The sequence below is a fragment of the Tenrec ecaudatus genome, chromosome 8 (genome assembly GCF_050624435.1).
Source record: "Tenrec ecaudatus isolate mTenEca1 chromosome 8, mTenEca1.hap1, whole genome shotgun sequence".
Taxonomy (NCBI): Eukaryota; Metazoa; Chordata; class Mammalia; order Afrosoricida; family Tenrecidae; genus Tenrec; species Tenrec ecaudatus.
In genome coordinates this window covers 86,158,221-86,166,432 of record NC_134537.1, presented here as the reverse complement: position 1 = coordinate 86,166,432, position 8,212 = coordinate 86,158,221, and positions in this window count along the sequence as shown.

Sequence of the window (8,212 nt, the reverse complement as noted above, 5' to 3'; positions counted from 1 at the left end):
TGGAAAAGAAAACAGAAACGAATAACAAGTAGGTCCAATTTAAAATGGGTCAAATGGAAGAACAAATGGTAAGGTGTTAAATTTTAACCTAACTACGCCTGCATCAGTTTACTTTCCAATTCACTCTGTCTGACAGCAAGACTACTCATGCCCCTGGTCAATGGGCAGAGGGGATTCATCTGAAGCTTAGTCCACATGAGGAGGCTACAAATGGATTTTGGGCGTTCACTGTTGTCCATAAGCTTCTGCAAACGGGGTGCTCAGAATTTAAGTTCTAAAACTGTCTCCTTCTCTGCTCTTGGATTTGATTATTTACAATCCTTTGATCACACAGGCTGGTGTGCTTCCTCTCCATGAGCTTAGCTGACCCTCACTTAGATGACTGCTCCTTTAAAGACAAGCCTTTAAGACCCCAGACACTGTTCTTTCGGATAGTCAGGCATCTGGTTTTTGCATCACACAAACTAGATCTCTTGGTTCCACGTTAGGTGCTCTCTTCATGATGCCTCTATGTTGATTACTTCCACACAGTCCTTGTTGGAAGTGGTGTCTCGGGTTTTTTATATTTCCCAAACCATTCACCTCTCCTTGCCCTCCTTTATTATCGCCTAGGGCACCTGCTTAACCTGAGGCTGCCCAGGTCCCGAGTGGTGTGGTTGCGCTCACTTTTTGTAGTTCTCCCTCCTCGTTCACATGCTCAGTTGCATTTGACTATCCAGACTCACCGACTAGACTCATTCTTGCTCTATTCCCTCTCGGTCCCCGTGGTTGCTAGCTGCTTCTAATTGGCTCTCACTCCTGGTGACCTTGTGTGTAACGTAATGAAAGGTTGCCCAGGCCTGGGCCATCATTTTGACTGTACGTAGTTGGGGCCATTGTACAGTGCCTTCCTGTTAACTGTTGTCTTTAGAACCTGTTATAAAGTGTCCCCCCATCTTCATGAACTTGCCACTACCACCGTTTTTGCCACAGTCACATATAGATTGTACTCAATGGTTTTTCTTTAGATCAACCACATTTTAAAATGTCATACATGTATCCAGGAGCTCTGATGGCACTGTGCTTGGGGCATTGTGCTGTTGATGTCAAGCTCAGCGATTCAGACCCACTAGGCACTCCCAGGGGGTCGGGGGAGCCTGTTGGCATCCATAAAGATTTCCAGTCTCAGAAATCTTCTATAGGGTCACTGTGCATTGGAAGTGACTCGATGCTAGTGGATTCTGTTTTCTTTGAGGCTTAACACATTTGTTAAAAACTCATGGCATCATCATTACTAGAAAACCAATATCAGTGGTGACTAAAGAAGTTAACTATTCAAAAATGAACAGAAAAAAAAGCAATGGAATTAAATTCTAGCTTGGTGCACTTACTTCTCGAAGGCTCGGCATTCATGCTTGCTCAATTCTTTTTTATTAAAAGGAGAGATTACAGAGTGGTGGCCACCACCCATCTGCACATGTAACATTGTGGTGGCGTGCGCGCTGCTGTTCTGCTGGAAGCTATGCCTCCAGTATTTCACACCCCAGCAGGGTCACCGGAGGCTCCAGCGGAGCATTCGGATGAAGACAGAAAAGCAAGAAATTCCTGGTGACCCACTTGTGAAAATGAGCCAATGAAACACTTGTGGATCACAGCCGAAGATGATCTGTCTCACCAGCTCTGGGATCAATAGCTGGGATGAAGGGCTGTATGAAGACGCCATCAGGAAGGATCAATAGCTGCAGGAGGACATCGTATTTAGTGAAGGTGAGGACTCCTGAAGGCGTGGGAGACCCTTTGTGAGATGGATTGGTGCCGTGGCTGTAACATGGACCCAGCATGCTGGACGTCCTGAGGATGATGCAGGCCAGCGCAGCATTTCCTTCTGTTGTACACAAGATCTCCACGACTTGGAGTTGACTCAACGGCACAGTGCAACCACAAAACAAGCAAGTGGTGGGGAGGTTGTAAAGACTTTACATTTGATTTAATAAGGACGAAAAGGCAATTAAAATAGCCCTGGAGGAGCTCTCAGGTAAGGGTTGAACAGCTGATCGAAAAGGGCTTTCTGCTCACCTAAAGATTTACAACCTCTGAAACTCTATAAAGAATTGATGTGAGTCAGATTCGACTTGATGTCAGTAGATCTGGGTTTTGGGAGAGCGGGTTAAAAGGTAACCGACAAGATGAGACTTTTCTTACCATGTGTTTTTAGGCACTATCTAAAATCTTCTCATTAATTGTGCCATGGGATTAAGTTAACATTAGGGGAGAATCAGAAGTGTCCTAGTTATTCTAAGGAGGTTCGGCCCAGTAGTGTCACATGACCCTGCCTTTCTGGTGTCCCTGTCTCTTGATCATGCTAGCAAACTGCGACCAGACTGCTTTGTTGGTCAGCTTCTCTCTTGACTTAGGTCATTGGATGGAGACCAAGCCGATGTGAATAAACATAGGTCCATGATCAAGTCTTGGTTAGCCTAGAGCAGTGGTTCTCAACCTTCCTAAGACCGCAGCCGTTTCATACAGTTCCTCATGTTGTGGTGACCCCCCAACCATAACATTATTTTCATTGCTACTCCATAACAGTAATTTTGCTACTGTGATGAATTGGACGACCCCTGTGAAAGGGTCGTTGGACCTTCAAAGGGGTCTCGACCTACAGGTTGAGAACTGCGGGCCTAGAGGATAGTTTTGATCACAAGGGAACGCATTCAAGGTTAGTATAGACACTTCCCATCCCATTCCAACTTCAATTTCTCATATAGAAAATGAGTGACAGGTGGTACTTCCGTTTTTCTTTTGGAGTTAACATGCTCCACTGCCAACTGAAAAGTTGGAGGTTCAAGCTGTGGACAAAAGGCTGGGAAATCTGCTTCCCCCAAATCAGCCATTGGAAACAGCAAGAGCACAACTCTACCCCGACAGGCAACATAGGGTCGGCACGAATTGGAATCGACTCAAGGCACATGTCTTAGTTCATCTCTGTTTTTACATAGTGAGTATTAATGGAACATCTTTAAAAAAAGGTATACCAAAATTTCAAGATTTAATTTATCTTATGAAATATTCAATTTGCCACATTAGCAGGTTTGAAAAGATGTATGATGATGTAGTACTCTGAAAAAATCATGATAAGATGTAACATGTTCAAGAGCATTGGCATGCTTTAATATTTCTAATAGGGTGGGAGAAAATGAGATTCTTTAATGGAATAGAGATGTGGAGGACATGGAGATGGTTTCTCCCGCTTCTTCTCCAAAGAAGTCTTTGCTACCCTACTTGCTAGGACTTGTGTCAGCAGAGAGCTGCCAACTGTCACCCCTTCACTGTTTGCTCCAGCTGCAGAGAGCTGCCTCCCATAAGGATTCAACCTTCTTTGGGCAGCCCATATCCAATACCTGATTACACCATTTATCATATTCTGGCATGGAGATCCCTGGATGGTACATTTTCTTGTTCTTCTTTGAACAATTGTGTGTTGATTGAGTAAGGGGGGGCGTTTACATTTCAGACCATCAATGTGTTCAGTAGTTCCAACTACTCATCAAATCCACCCCCAGTGCATCGCATTCTAGTGCCCTGCCCTGCCTCTGTTTTCTCTTCTCCCTCCGTGGTCCGCCATCCTCCCTTCTGTTGAGGGTCTTTTCTGTGCAGAGCACAGAAACATGAAAGATTGCCACCACACCTCTGCTAACTTCCAGGAGTCTCGAGGTTACGGTGCCGATAGAGATGAGTCTGCACTGGAAGGCCGTGTGGAGAGCTTGGGAAAGAGGTAAGCTTTGGAATGGGGGAAGGGAAGGTTCCAGGGCCACCACACTGTCTAGGTTCATCTTACGGTCCTGGTGAAGGGTGTCCCCTGGGCTTGCGCAGTGAGCAGCTCAGATGTGTACAGCACATTTCGAAGGTAAAGTATGCATGTTGTGGAGTCCTGTGAGTGAGTGCCTTTATGGAATCAGCCGTTGCTTAGGGATCTCCTCATCTTCAGTACTGTCCTAAGTATGGGCAAGCCCATTGGAGGAGGACACTCCAGACACTGGGAGTGGTGAAGCTGTGCAGTGGGGAAGAGTAGCAGGCGCTCTGGATCCAGACTGTTTGGGTTCAAACCCTCGCTGTGTCCCTATTCGTGATGCCACACTGGGCGAGTTATTTATTTATTTTAAAATCGTTTTAATAAGGGCTCGTACAAACTCTTATCACAATCCACCCATCCATCCACTGTGTCAAGCACATTTGTACATTTGCTGCCATCATCATTCTCAAAACATTTTCTTTCTACTTGAGCCCTGGGTATCAGCTTCTCATTTCCCCCCACCCTCCCTCATGAAACCTTGATAATGTATAAATTATTATTATTTTTTCATGTCTTACACTGACCGATGTCTCCCTTCAGCCACTTGTTGTCCATCCCCCCTGGGTGGGGGTTATAGGTAGATCATTGTGATCGGTTCTCCCTTTCTCCCCCACTTTCCCCTTCCCCTCCTGGTGTCGCTACTCTCATTATTGGTCCTGAGGGGTTTATCTGTCCTGGATTCCCTGTGTTTCCAGCTCTTATGTGACCCGTGTACATGCTCTGGTCTAGCCAGATTTGTAAGGTAGAATTCGGATCATGATCGTGGGGTGGGGAAGGAAGCATTAAAGAACCAGAGGAAAGTTGTATGCTTCATCAGTGCTCTATTTCACCTTTATGCCTCATCTCCTCCCCTCGACCCTTCTGTGAGGGGATGTCCCATTGACTGGGTGGATCAGTGTCCCATTGACTGGGTGGGTTATTTAACTGCACTGGTCCTTCCTTGTGAAATGGGGTAAGAATGGTGCCCACTTAGAAAACAAAGGGCCCGGTGACACATGGTCATGTGCTCAATTGCTAAGTGAAGAGGCCAGTGGTTGAAACCACTCCACGGGAGAAAGATGTGGCAGCTTGCTCCTGGAACAATCTCAGCCGTGGGAGCCCTGGGCCAGATCTGTACTGGCATATACAGTCATTAAGAGTTGGAATAGACCCAGCGGCCCACAGCAACTGCACCGAGAACACTTGCTTGAGAGGGTAATGCTTTAGCAAGGCCTGCCACAGAAGCCCCTGCCCCTCCTCAAAACAAAACAAAACACCCCCCCCCCCCACAAAGCCTGTAAGGGAGTTCTAAGGCTATACATCTTCACAGGAACGGATAGCCTCACTTTTCTCCCACAGAGCCCCTAGTGGCTTTGAACCACTGACCTTTTTGTTCAAAGCCCAACGTTTACCTCACAGTGTCACCAGGAATCCTTTGGCACAGGGTAAGTGCTCACAAGACACCAACTCTTATTCTTGTAAAGCGATTGACTTGGAGTTCAAAAGAGACAGGTGACGAGGTGTTTGCTAACCCAGTTAGTGAGAGTACAGATTCTAAACACAAGGCTAAAGGCAGGAATTCTGATCTAGGAGAAAAACCATCTCAGGCTGCTGCCAGACAGGGAAATAACGGTCACAATTCCCCCTGCATTTCCAGCATGGTTCACCACCCCGGCCTCCTCCCCAGCTTCTGAAATGAGAGTCCATTTTTTGTCCAAAAACAGGAGCGGGGTTCATCATGGGAAGAAGACTCCAGCGTCATCGTCAACTTGTTGAATTATTGATGGCTTCGTGCGGAGGAGCAGACTGATTGCTCCTTGCATGGTGCGGATTGATCGGATTTGATTCTGTCCCCATGCAGTCTGTTGAGCTTATTTTAATGAGAACAACTTAATATTGCAACTCTACGGCAGAGCCTTGTGTTCCTCAAGGACATTCCCCGCTCCACACGCGGAGCTGCCGAGGCCCTTTCTTCTGATGATTCCGGATGAGGAAACTGAGTTAGCCTTCCTAGGAGGGCTTATGCGAATGCTCTTAGAATTGACATTTAAATTCAATCAACAGTTTGGGTATGTGTGTATTTTCCATTTGTCAAATGCCAGACACCTTCGTGTGCATTATTACATTTAATATACTCAATATAATCTCACGAGGAGGGGATTATTATGATAAACTCATTTAAAAGGGAAGGAAGCTGCTGAGAAGCTCCCTCATTTGCTCAAGGTCACACCCGAAGCACCATGTGCAAGGCAGAGTCATTCAAGCGAGGTTCTCTGATTCCGTACCTGTGTCTAGCCTACTGAGCTGCCAGCAAGGAATCCTGGTGCTTCAGCGATGACACCCTTGCTGGCAATGGAAGTGTCAGAGGTTTGAACGCACCAGCTACTTTGCAGGTGAAAGATGTGCGACGTGAGTCTGCTTCCTTAACGACAGGTGGGGCAGATCTACTGTGTCCCACAGTATGCCTCGGAGTCCGAGTTGACTTGAGGGCTATGGGTACGGGTGCTGGAAGATTCTTTCCTTCCTGCCTCCCTCCCTCCTTCCAATTTACTCTTCTTCCTCCTTGCCTTCCTCCCTCCTTCCAATTTACTCTTCTTCCTCCTTGCCTTCCTCCATTTCTTTGATCTGATTTCATTTTTGTAGAACGCCGACTCCCAGCAGTTTAGAATCGCCAGTAGATAGGCTAATAGATGGAGGCGCCGAAGTTTGTACGCTTGATCATCTGAAATAAATTCGGAGGCAGAGAGGAGCTCGGCACCCCTCTTCTGTGCCAGGCCCATGGTGGCACTGTGCACACACCTCGTAGAGCAAGCTTCTCTGGTAGGCATTGCTGTCTTGACCTAACGGCCAAGGAAGTGGGTCTTTAAGATGCTCATTGGCTTGGCCTTGAGATAGACTCAGGGAATGGTGAGGTAGGCATTTAAAGACAAATCTGCCCATCTCCAAGTCCTGCTGTGTTTCTTAAATATATATATGTTTTCCAATTAAACGTTAGCTTTGGCCAGGCTTGGGTTTGTAGGGGTTGGGGAGTTTAGAAGACCCAGAGAGGAGTTGGCTCCAAGCTCCTGCAGGTACTGTGACATGAACAGTACTTCCCGCCCTGGTACCAGTAGGCGGTGGCGATAATGCCCAGAGGAGCCCGAACATGTCAGAACAGAGGTTCCAACTAAGGTCCACAGGCTGTGGGCGGGTGGGGGGTGGGGGGGAGAACCGGGGCACCCAGCCTGCTCCACTGGCCACCTCACAACTGTGGCTTCCCTCTCGGCTGACCTGCCTTCTCCCCTTTGCCTTCCGCCCTCACCGTGGTGCTGCGGGCTGTTCGGGAGTCAACATGCTGCAGGCCTCCATGTTAACGGCCCGGGGCTTAAAACGAAACAGAGCGAGCGAGCATTTGACAATCAATGAGGCTATTGAAAGTGAGTAGTGAGTGCAGGAGGGAGTGTGTGTTTCTCTCTTGTTTATTGACTCCATTACTTGGGGACAAGTCTCTAAACGCTGGCTCGCCTCTCTTGTGCCGGCTCTGAAATGGGAGATAACGGGAGCTGGAGTCTCCTTCCCACTCGGAGGTGGTGAGAGGTTAATGACTTAATGCGGCAAACATTCTTCAGGCTTCCTGTCCAGGACCAGAAAGCGGGAGGGTGTTCTTGCTGAACCTTATCAGCCTTTTCTCCTTGCTCTGACGCCGAGGCCTTACAAGGAAGCTGGAAGAAGCAGTGGGGAAGGAGAAGAGACCAGGAGGCGCGAGAAAGCAAAAGGAATCAAAGTAGAGGCGATCACAGATGTTCTGTGACGTTCCGCCCTCCCTCCCCCCTCAGATAAATGAAGGAAAGGCCCAGGGAGCCCATTCCCTCTTGCTTTGCAAGTGCCTGGCTGCTAACCCAAAGGGTGGAGGTTCGGGTCCAACCAGAATTCTCAGAAGAAAGGCCTGGCAAAAAAAGCCACAGTCGTTGAAAACCCGTGGGCGGGTCCACACACAGGGTTGCCCTGAGTCGGGGTTCCCCCTTGATGGCTCTGGTTTTCACACTTGGATGATTGGCCTTTGATGAGAAGGTGTTAATTATGTACAGTGTCGTCATAGCTAAGGCACTGGTATAAATAGCATGCCCAGGCGTATAAGGTGTGCAGAGCACGCAGGAGGCCAATGCATGAGGGGATTGTGTGGACAGTCCATAAGGCGTAACTTATTGATTAAAAATCTGGTAAGCTCTTCCCGTTCTAAGCTCTCCCATGATCCATACTGAACAATGAATTTACAAGTGTGAATCTTTGATTTTGAGGGTCGGGCTGGGTTCCTTTGGCCTCCCCCTCTCTCCTTCCTTCCCTCCCTCCTTCCTCCCCCGGCTTCTGGCCCTAGCTTCTCTGTAAGCACACACCTTTTGTGTGAGGCGCTCTGTCAGCTCACGG